This window comes from Dreissena polymorpha, chromosome 1 (genome assembly GCF_020536995.1).
Source record: "Dreissena polymorpha isolate Duluth1 chromosome 1, UMN_Dpol_1.0, whole genome shotgun sequence".
NCBI lineage: Eukaryota > Metazoa > Mollusca > Bivalvia > Myida > Dreissenidae > Dreissena > Dreissena polymorpha.
The window spans coordinates 163,169,792-163,180,843 of NC_068355.1; the positions used below are offsets into that span (position 1 = coordinate 163,169,792).

At 38.0% G+C, this 11,052-nt stretch overlaps 1 long non-coding RNA gene across 1 annotated transcript in view; it reads left to right on the plus strand.

Moving 5' to 3' along the window:
* The window catches only part of LOC127858768 (uncharacterized), a 38,297-nt gene extending 27,245 nt beyond the window's left edge, over positions 1-11,052 (plus strand). Inside the window, exons 2-5 of the long non-coding RNA XR_008039047.1 lie at positions 2,103-2,196; positions 4,307-4,456; positions 6,417-6,534; positions 8,379-11,052. This is a non-coding gene — a long non-coding RNA (uncharacterized LOC127858768). The remainder of the gene's footprint in view (positions 1-2,102; positions 2,197-4,306; positions 4,457-6,416; positions 6,535-8,378) is intronic.

An 11,052-nucleotide genomic window follows, 5' to 3' on the forward strand; every position in this document is an offset into this window, starting at 1 on the left:
GCAAAGTTAGATAACTCTGGCGTGCATTTTGACAGAATTATGTGCCCTTTTTATACTTAGAAAATTGAAAATTTTGGTTAAGTTTTGTGTTTAGGTCCATTTTATTCCTTATGTATCAAAGCTATTGCTTTCATACTTGCAACACTTACTAACTATCATAAGGGGACTGTGCAGGCAAAGTAATGTAACTCTGACTGGCATTTTGACAGACTTATGTGCCCTTTTTATACTTAGAAAATTGAAAATTTGGTTATGTTTTGTGTTTAGGTCCACTTTATTCAGAAAGTATCAAAGCTATTGCTTTCATACTTGCAACACTTATTAACTATCGTAAGGGGACTGTGCAGGCAAAGTTATGTAACTCTGACTGGCATTTGGACGGAATTATGGGCCCTTTATACTTAGAAAATTGAAAGTTTGGTTAAGTTTTGTGTTTTGGTCCACTTTACCCCTAAAGTATCATAGATATTGCTTTCATACTTGGAACACTCGCAAACTATCATAAGGGTACAGTAAAAGGACAAGTTGCATAACTCTGGATGTTATTTTTACGGAATTATGGCCCTTTTTTGACTTAGATACTTTGAATATATGGTTAAATTTTATGTTTCGGTCCACTTTACTTCTTAAGTATCAAGGCTATTGCTTTCAAACTTCAAATACTTTCATGCCATCATGAGGTTACTGTACCTGGCAAGTTGAATTTTACCTTGACCTTTTAATGACCTTGACTCTCAAGATCAAATTATTAAATTTTGCTAAAATTGCCATAACTTCTTTATTTATGATTAGATTTGATTGATACTTTGACAAAACTACTCTTACCTGACATACCACAACAATAGACTCCACCCAAACCATCGCCCGTATCGCCCGTGCCCTCCCCCCCACCCTTTTTTTTTTTTTTTTTTTTTTTTTTTTAAGATCATCTCACAAATGACCACCACACCCTTACACTATACCCCCCCCCCCACCCCACCCCCTCCCCAAATTTTTTTTTTTAAACGGTTAAAACACAAAACTATTTATTTTGATTATTTTATGTTTGAAATACCGTCCAACCATTGCACCCAAGAATCCCCCCCACCCCCACTTCCCCCACCCGAATCCCCCCCCCCCTATTTTTTTTTTTTTTTTTTTTTTTTTTTTTTAAGATCATCTCACAAATTACCACCATACCCTCACACTATACCCCCCCCCACCTCACCCCCCCCCCCATTATTTTTTTTAAACGGTTAAAAAAACACAAATATTTATTTTTATTATTTTATGTTTTAAATACCGTCCAACCATCGCACCCAAGAATCCCCCCCCCAACCCGCCCCCCCCCCCCTCCCCCCGATTTTGTTTTTCCTTTTTTTTCGCATTTTTGGAAGATAATGTAATAAATGTCCACACACCCCCACAATGCACCCCTCTTCACTCCACCCCTCCCTCCTTTGTGATTGAAAATGAGAGTCCCTTCACCTTTAAAAAGAAAATGAGCGGTCTGCACCCGCAAGGCGGTGCTCTTGTTCTCTTTGTTGTAGGCCTGACCATTTGTCCCTTGAGCCGCAGATAGTGAACAATCAGCGGCTGTCTTGCTCTGACTGGTGCATTGGACATGATTTAAATGGGCATCATTATCCTGATTGTTTAATTTAAACATGAATTTCTGTTTTCTGGTAAAAGCACTTACTAAGTTGTGTATTTACAGTGGATATATGGGTGCGGTGCATGCAGTAGACTACTTATTTACATATGTACACTATTTACAGACTTGCGGCCAGTGGAGCAACATAGCCGATGAGTTAGTAGCACTAGTTCTTCAGAAAAGTAACTTTCTTTTCTATTTATGAAGCACATTTAGCTGTAGCTGTGGTCATTTAGCTGTGAGATGTCACTGAAATCTGGCTTTGGATCTGTCAAGCCCTTAGAATAATGAATTTCAGAGTGAAGAGCATAGCGCCTTTTCCTAGCCAAGTACCGGGTAGCCTTACGTCTTCTCTGAAATGCACATGTCTTCTTTAGCATGTCATTATGTTTGCTTTTAAGAAGATAGGCAATAACCCTAGAACCTTTAGACAAATGAGCACCTGTAAATTCAGATTTTACTATTGCAGAGTCAGCCAGACCATAATGGAGCTTAAGGATTGTGCTGTGGATGCGGCCTGTGCAGTTACGGGAGAAAGTCACTGTCTTGGGCATTGCGGTCTGGTAAGCGCGATTGACAGCCTCACACTTTTGGGTTGAGGTCTGAAGCCTTGTACTGTCAATGCTTTCAGGGCCAAGTACAATTTGGATGCATGTCCAGGGCTCGACATTAACTTTTGAAGCCACTTGTCCAGTCGGACGAGTAGACCATAATTTCACTTGTCCTGACCAAAAAGCAACTTGTCCTGACCATTATATCTTTATTCTGCTCAGTACTATGCAAAATAATGAAATTATACAAAATGCTCAAATCATTAAGACTTGAATCGTTCAAATTACATGTAAACATAATTGTAGGCAATTTCAATACAAAAAGAACTGACTAAAATAACAGGAAAACTCAAAATTATTGATTTTTAAACATTATACAAAACCATTATACCTGACAAAAAGTTGTGTGTTGCCAATATCAAACAGAAAATGTTAAAAGTGATGTATATGTACAGTACTTAACTGATATTTAAAAAAAAAAAATCATTCTATACATAGGGAGGACGTCACTACGTTAATTGTCTGTAAGATCGGTGTGTACCCGTGTCGTAAAATGCACATTCTTTACAAGGGAGAATATTCTTGTTATCTTGGCAAAGAAAAAAGTGTTAAGGGTTGCTTCCCTTGTGAACAGTTCAGTGTAGTACATGTATCACATGGAACTATCGGAATATCTCGGGCTTCGACGATATAATGTATACAAAATACACTTGGAAAAGTTGAGTGATATCTCCACAGAAATAATGGCTTTAAAGGCATTTTTTCTAAGTTATACAATTATAATGACCACTTGTCCTGTCGGACTAGCAAATTTCTTTATTTACTTGTCCGGACTAACAATTTGGTTGTCCCGGACAGTCGGACTACCTTTAATGTCCAGCCCTGATGTCTTAAGCAGAGCTTCATCAGATATTGCTATCTTGAGCCTTCATTTCTCTGGCAGATATAACTTTGCTTTGTTCTTGCCGCCAGCAGAACCACGACAGGCCAAACTATGCTTTGAGCAGTATGCTCCACAGTAGCCCTTGTAGCATAAAATAATACTTGAAATTACTTTGGGCATATGATTTTTAATTTTCTTTATATTACCTTTGTATTTTGTGTGTGCTCTTGTCAACTCAGACATGCATCGTGCTCGGAATGACAAAGCAAACCTGTTTTGAAAGTTTGCTCGCTTCGAAGCGTGTCCAGCAAACATTCCACTGCTAAATTGAGCCTTATTGATAGCTCTCTTCAGAGAGTTACCTAAGTGCCTCAAATCTTTGAAGTGAACTGTTTGCTGGACCTGAGCCTTATCAACCCCAATGTGGCCCTTGGAGTCACCATCCCCAGTGAATGAGGCTATGTTAAGGTCTGTGTTAATTTTCCGGGCAACCTGCTCGTTCCACTTTTCTTCGTTCCCAATAACGTCCGTCTCAGACATGTTTGCCGTACATTTTCCGTCATGGTTTGGACAATCCACTGCAATTCCTTGGTTACGAAGGCGGCTGGCAACCATGCATAACTTGTTAGCGACATGAACACCAATGATCCTTTTGGACCGGGTGTTGTTTTCGCACTTGGTTGTAACGGCAATCGTACCACCTTGGAGCGGGGTGTGTCCACCAGAGTTGAACAGTGGGTTGTTATAGCAAGTGTCACCCTCCACATTCACTTTGGTTCCATCCTTTAATCCACACAGCCTATTGTCCTGCTTGATCTTATCCCTTATGTCATGCATGTCTTTCTCATTGAGGGCTACCATTGCCTCAGACACGTTACCAGCAGCCCGATGCATCGCGGATACATTAGGGGGGGCAATATTAGCGTGTGCCAGAATGCGACTCATGCCAGTATTGGATATGGGAGTGGTCATGAGACCTGTTTGTAAGCCGACATTGATTTTGGCAGGTTTTCTGCCCCGTTTGCCGGTTTCCAACTCCTCATACAGCCTATAGTACGGGCTTACATACGAGCACGAGTCACATTTTAGCCGCTCACTAGAGCCAAGTCCCCAGTTCCTCGAGTTTGCCGTGTCAATCATGAGAAAGCCATGGCATGATGTCTCCTCTATATGTTTCCTTATTTCAGTATTGAACATAATGCCAAGTTCCAGGGGCCTATAAATTTTATTTGTTAATAGGTCTGGATGAACCTTACCTGACTCCGGGTTTGTTTACTCCTCAATCCTACTCTGTGTCCTGGACCGCGGCCGCAGAGGACGATCCATCAACATCCTGAAAGGTCAACACTTCATCAAGCTAGGAAATTCGATCCTGATAGTCATCCCCAGGTAGTCGAACAAATGAACGCTGAACTACAGAGGATTCATACCCAAATGACTTTCCCATCATGACACTAGTGTGACCCTTCGCATAGGAATTCTTTAGCAAACATGCTTTTTGCTTAGAGACTCTGGGCATTTTTGCTACAACTTAAGCTATCACCACTGGGTTTGAGAGAGAACACTGAATGAAATGTAGCTAATAAGACCTTTATATAGGAAAGAGACTATCTGGATGTGCAAAAAACATCACATCGCATCGTAAGCTGTCGAAGAAGCAATTAGCACCTTTTTGAGTGATAATTTTGGGTTGTAGGCTTGCATTGGCTTGAAAGCTGCAAATTTTGCCTCTTATCATCATTCCGTTCATTCTTTAAGCTGCAGTTTGAATGTTTAAATTGTCATTAAAGCTAATAATAATAATTTTCTTAAAAAACATGAGTGAGTTTTTCATTGAAAAAAAGGCTTAAAATTAAAAAAAAAATCTCATTTTTCATGAAGAAAAGTGTACTGATTCACAATTAATACATTTATTGGGGCCTTTTCCTGATGTATTGATTAATTTTGCATGCAATGGTACCAGTTTTTGCCATTAAAGTTACGCGTAATAATTATTGGGGCCAAAAAATCAGCTGTTGTGACTAAGACTAAAAATCATGCATTTTGACACTGCTGCGGCCAATTTAGTCGCCTCTTTTAATCGCCATTTTAAGGCCTTTATGCCCATCCGAATGAACTCAAATTGCATATTCATTGTAGAAATAGTTCAAATCTCATGTGGAGAAAGTTTGAAAAAGATAGGGCAAGGTTGGATTCCCTTAAAGGTTACATTACACTAAATCATTGTGTATCCCTCCGTGTTCCATTCAAAAGTAGTGCCTATATCTAAAGAGTTCCTTTTCTGTTCTTGAATAAAAGTCATTTAACAATGTGAGACATGTCTTTTGAGGATATTTGTAATATCCTGTATGTGTCTGGATTACTTTGATGCCTTGGATTGGAAGCTAACTGAAAAGATGAACTTTTGGGGGTGTCTTTTCTATTGTGTGGGGCATTTGTCGAAATTACGCTTGCAAAACAGGTTTTTCTACGGTGGGTGCATTCAACAGCGATTTACTTTCTTAGAAGTTGCGAGACAGTATGTTTTTGAATGCAATTATTGGAAGAGGACACATCCATCTTCAAAATGATACCAAGTTCGGAAAAATTGATACGTCAAGAAAAATGCGTTGAAAGTTGTCAGTTTTATAATGGGACCATATGGGAATCCGAATTAGTGTACTATAACCTTTAGTGTACTGTAACCTTAAGTCCAGGAATGTAACCATTTACCACTCGTTGGGTGGTAACAACAAGGCCTTGTTCGATTTGTTCTGGTAAGGTTCAAAGCTGTAATTCATTTTTTGTATTACCTGCTTGATATAGCAGTCACAGTAGCAGTTGGTGTATGTTTATTTTTATGTGTGTCTCTGAGCTTATCCAAACTGTGATTAGATAATTGAATATGCCATTTTTAATATAGCTTACCACATATGTTCTCCATGTAGAGAAGCTGCAGCGCATGCGTTAACAAGAGATCAAAGGTCACATTTAGGGATGATTGAGCTTTTTTGGCCAGTTCCAGTTATCATTCATCAGGCAATATACCAAACAAGATATTCAAAAAACTTTGTAAATCTTATTTGTTTTCTATATTTGGATCTTTATCTTAAATATTAACTTGTAATGACCACCAACACTTTAAAAATGATAGGCTATATATTAATTTAAGCTTGCTTTCTTAGTTCATTCTTATTTATTATTGTGTCCTATCTCTCACACTTATGTGTGTCAAATAATGTGTTAATAGATTCACATATTTATATGCTCGAAAACTGATTACCAAAACAATTTGGTATAGATAAAGTACCGCTTAAGTATATAGGCACATGATTTTCGTTGATTTTTACCAACAAAATATTTGTTGCAGCCAGTTCATGTGTCAACGAGCGCAAATTGTGAAAGATGGCTTGGAAAAATGGGAGTTCAAAGCGCCACCTTGCAACAAACAGCGCGATGGAAACAGCTGTGGAGTGTTTGCATTGATGGTAATAAATAAGCTTTATATGATATAATAGTATTATATATATTTTTATACTATATAGGAGTCACTCTGTCGGTCTGTCTGTCGGTCTGTCCCGAAATTTCATCCGATCTTCACCAAACTTGGTCACAAGTTGTATCTTGATGATGTATAGGCCAAGTTTGAATATGGGTCATACCGGGTCAAAAACTAGGTCACGGGGTCACTTAGTGTGTTTTAAACTGAAACTGACCATAACTATGTCATTTATTGTTAGATTTTAAAATAACTTGGTACATTTGTTCACCATCATGGGACGGTGTGTCGCGTGAAAAAAGTACGTCTATATCTCCAAGGTCAAGGTTACACTCGGAGTTCAAGGGTCAAATGCTTGTCCGGGCCATAATTTTATCATTTATTGTGAGATTTTAAAATCATTTGGCAAATTTGTTCATCATCATGGGACGGTGTGTCGAGCGAAAGAATTACTTCAATATCTCGAAGGTCAAGGTCACACTTTGAGTTCAAAGATTAAAAATGGCCATAAATGAGCTTGTCTGGGCAATAACTATGTCATTCAGTGTGAGATTTTAAAATCATTTGGCACATTTGTTTACCATCATTGGAGGGTGTGTCACGCGAAAGAATAACGTCGATAACTCCAAGGTCACACTTTGAGTTCAAATGTCAAAAATGGCCATAAATGAGCTTGTCTGGGCCATAACTATGTCATTCATTGAGAGATTTTAAAATCATTTGGCATATTTGTTCACCATCATTGGACGGTGTGTCGCGCGAAAGAATTACGTTGATAACTCCAAGGTCAAGGTCACACTTTGAGTTCAAAGGTAAAAAATGGCCATAAATGAGCTTGTCCGGGCCATAACTATGTTGTTCATTGTGAGATTTTAAAATCATATGGCACATTTGTTCACCATTATTGGACGGTATGTCGCGCGAAAGAATTACGTCGATATCTGCAACGTCAAGTTCACACTGTGAGTTCAAAGGTCAAAAATGGCCATAAATGATCGTGTCTGGGCCATTACTATGTCATTTATTGCGAGATTTTAAAAATACCTGGTACATTTGTTCACAGTCATTGGACGATGTGTCATGCAAAGAATTATGTCGATAACTCCAAGGTCTAGGTCACACTTGGAGTTCAAAAGTAAAAAAATGGCCATAAATTTGGACGGCATGTCATGCGAAAGAATTCAAGATTTCAAAGGTTGAAATGGCCATAAATGATAATGGCATTATAATTCTAAAAAAATCGCCATAAATTTAATTCTCTTGTTTTGTAAAGACAGCATGCAAAATAGTCTGTGTCAATGCGGCATTTAGGGGTATACATCACGTCTGTGACAAAGCTGTAGTTTGCTTAGTAAAGATCTGCATTAACTTTTATACAACAAAATAATGGGAGAATGTAGAATATAATCATCGTACCTTTCTGTTGGTGCATTGGTCTTTAGAGCCTTGCATTTTCTTTTAATTTATAAAGGTCATGATATTTCAAACTGTGTTATAAAGTCCCACTTTTGTCAAATAACCCTGAAAATTAGGTTAAACAAGAAGATTACTCATATTTTAATTTATTAATGTGTCATATAATTAAATAAAGCATTCTCTTTGCTCCATTATATTATTTTGTATGAAAAGTTGTTTTTCAGTGTCTTAATGTGATTGTATATTTATGATGCATAAAACATGAATACTTTTCACTGTCAAACTATCGTTCTTGCAATTATATTTTCAGAAATAGTATTTTTTGTGAACACTTAATCTAGTGAAAATATGCTTTTCTTATTGCAAACAAATGTTGTTTTTTACGTTATGTATGAATGACTTTTACTTTATTTCCAGACTGCCGAATGTTTGGTCAGGAAAAAAGCATCCCACAATGTTTCGACAGGCCCATGTTTCAGTTTATCTAGACTAGTCGTGAAACTCGGACTTCTGATTCATGGAGTTTGGCAAACATATCTGTGCAACTGGATCACTCCACTGTAAAGACCCGCACGGCATTAAAATGGATATCATGCGGCGTTTGCAAACGATGGCTGCATGAGGTCTGCGTCTCACAACCTACATCCCAAGATAGCTTTGTGTGTGATGTTTGTATTGCACAATATAGTTGATGTATTGAAACCAGGCTTTAAAAATAAAACAAGGTCAACTACAATTTAAAACTAGAAATGGCACGGCAGAGGCCGACGAGTATCCCCACGCCGCATGTTTGACCCAGGGGCCCTAGGGTTGGTAATGGGGCCATGCATAGTCGAGGCTTTGTTGATTCTGGTGGCGTGAAAATGTTAAAATGGAAGTCCTTAATACAAGAGTAAAATTCACTTGGATTTTGGTCCTCATCCTGCTCTCCTAACAAATCTAATACTGAATCAACTTCACTGACGTCCATTATGTACATATCATCCTCATGAGAATGAGATGGCTGAAAATGCTCTGCCAATCTTCTTGCTTCTGCTTTGGAAAAGTTATGTTTTGAGGTTAAATGGTTGACTAAATAGTAGCGTCTCAGAAATTTTCTATCGCAATCTTGTACACAACAATGAAAATGTTAAATTTCATGTCGTGTCTTTGATGTGCCTGTTCAAGAGTCCTTTTTGCTTTAAATTGTTTGTCACATTTTTCACACTTGAACATTTTGAAAGATTTTCAGTAATGAGTCTAAAAGTGTGATTGAACAGATTGAAAGTCTCAGCCCTTTTATAGATTCTTGAGGCTCTATTCCATGAGTTTCTCATGCTTTTTATGCTTGACTGCATTCTATCTCTTCTCTCAAATACAGGTGTCCCTTTGCACCAATATTTTATAATCCCTTGTATAAACATTAGATGGATGAGCTAAACCATTTCACAGATGAGTAAACACAAATAATTGACTACTTAATACATCTCTGCGCCACTACTGTGTAACTCTATATATGTTTTCAATACACAAGCTTCATTGTTGAATAATTCCTTTGTCTGATGAAAATGCTTGCACTTCTTCTGAATGGGTAGATAACCTCTTAATAGATTTCGAAATCTAACTGCGGACCATAAGTTCAAGGTCTAGGTCACAGGGGTCAAAACTTTTTAATGCGCATTGAAAGGTCTTGTCCAGATACACATGCATACCAAATATGAAAGCAATATCTGAAGGAACACAGTAGGTATGAGCCTTTTTCGAATCATGTTCGCAGATTTCGAAACCTAAACGCTGGCCTAAAGTTCAAGGTCACAGGGGTCAAAAATTGTATGCGCATGGTAAGGTGTTGTCCAGATACACATGCATACCAAACATTAAAACAATATCTGAAGGGACACAGTAGTTATGAGCCTTTTTCAAATCGCGGTCGCAGATTTAGAAACCTGAACGCTGACCTCAAGTTCAAGGTAGCATGTACAAAATTGTATGCGCATGGAAAGGTGTTGTCTAGATACACATACATACCAAATATGACAGCAATATCTGAAGGGACACAGTAGTTATGAGCCTTTTTCGAATCGCGGTCACAGATTTCAAAACCTGAAAACTGGCCCAAAGTTCAAGGTCAAAGCATGGAAAGGTGTTGTCCAGATACACATGCATACCAAATATAAAAGCAATATCTGAAGGGACACAGTAGTTATGAGCCTTTTTCGAATCGCAGTCGCAGATTTCGAAACCTGAAATCTACCCCCAAGTTCAAGGTCATAGGGGTAAAAAATTGTGTGAGGATGGAAAGGTGTTGTCTAGATACACATACATACCAAATATGAAAGCAATATCTGAAGGGACACAGTAGTTATGAACCTTTTTCAAATCGTGGTCACAGATTTCGAAACCTTAAAACTGACCCAAAGTTCAAGGTCAAGGGGTAAAAAATTGTATGCGCGTGGATAGGTGGCGTCTAGACACATGTACATACCAAATATGAAAGCAATATATGAAGGGACACAGTAGTTATGAGCCTTTTTCGAATCGCGGTCGCAGGAAAATCTCTGACCCGGCCCCACCCTGACCCCAATAACTTTTGGCCCAGGGGTCAGATCAAAATTCCGTCGCTGTCACTGTCGCATATATGCTCATAGCTACCATGTGTGTAAGTTTCAAGGTTCTAGTGCTAATAGTGTAGGAGATAATAGTGTCCAGGACGGACAGATAGACAGACGGCGGAGCTAAACACAATGTCTCCACGCTTTAAAAAAAACGTGGGGATAAAAAAAAGGTAAAGATGAGCACTAAAATTTTGTGTGTACATGGTTTACCTGCATAAATAGTTAGAAATTGCATATATATTAAAATTTTAGAACAACAAAGTAAATGTTGAAAATGGTTCATGATAGTTCTATGTATATTGTTAAATCACTCATTTTAGGGCAATTATAATTTTTTGTTTAAAAAGGCAATCTTACTCAACATCTGCGGATTTAAGGTGATACATGTATTGATACTGATTTTAAGTTGATGCCATGTTTTATACAGATAACTTGAATGAACCGATAGTTTTCAATTCATTGCTTTGTAACTGAAATAATAAATTTTTCACCACCTT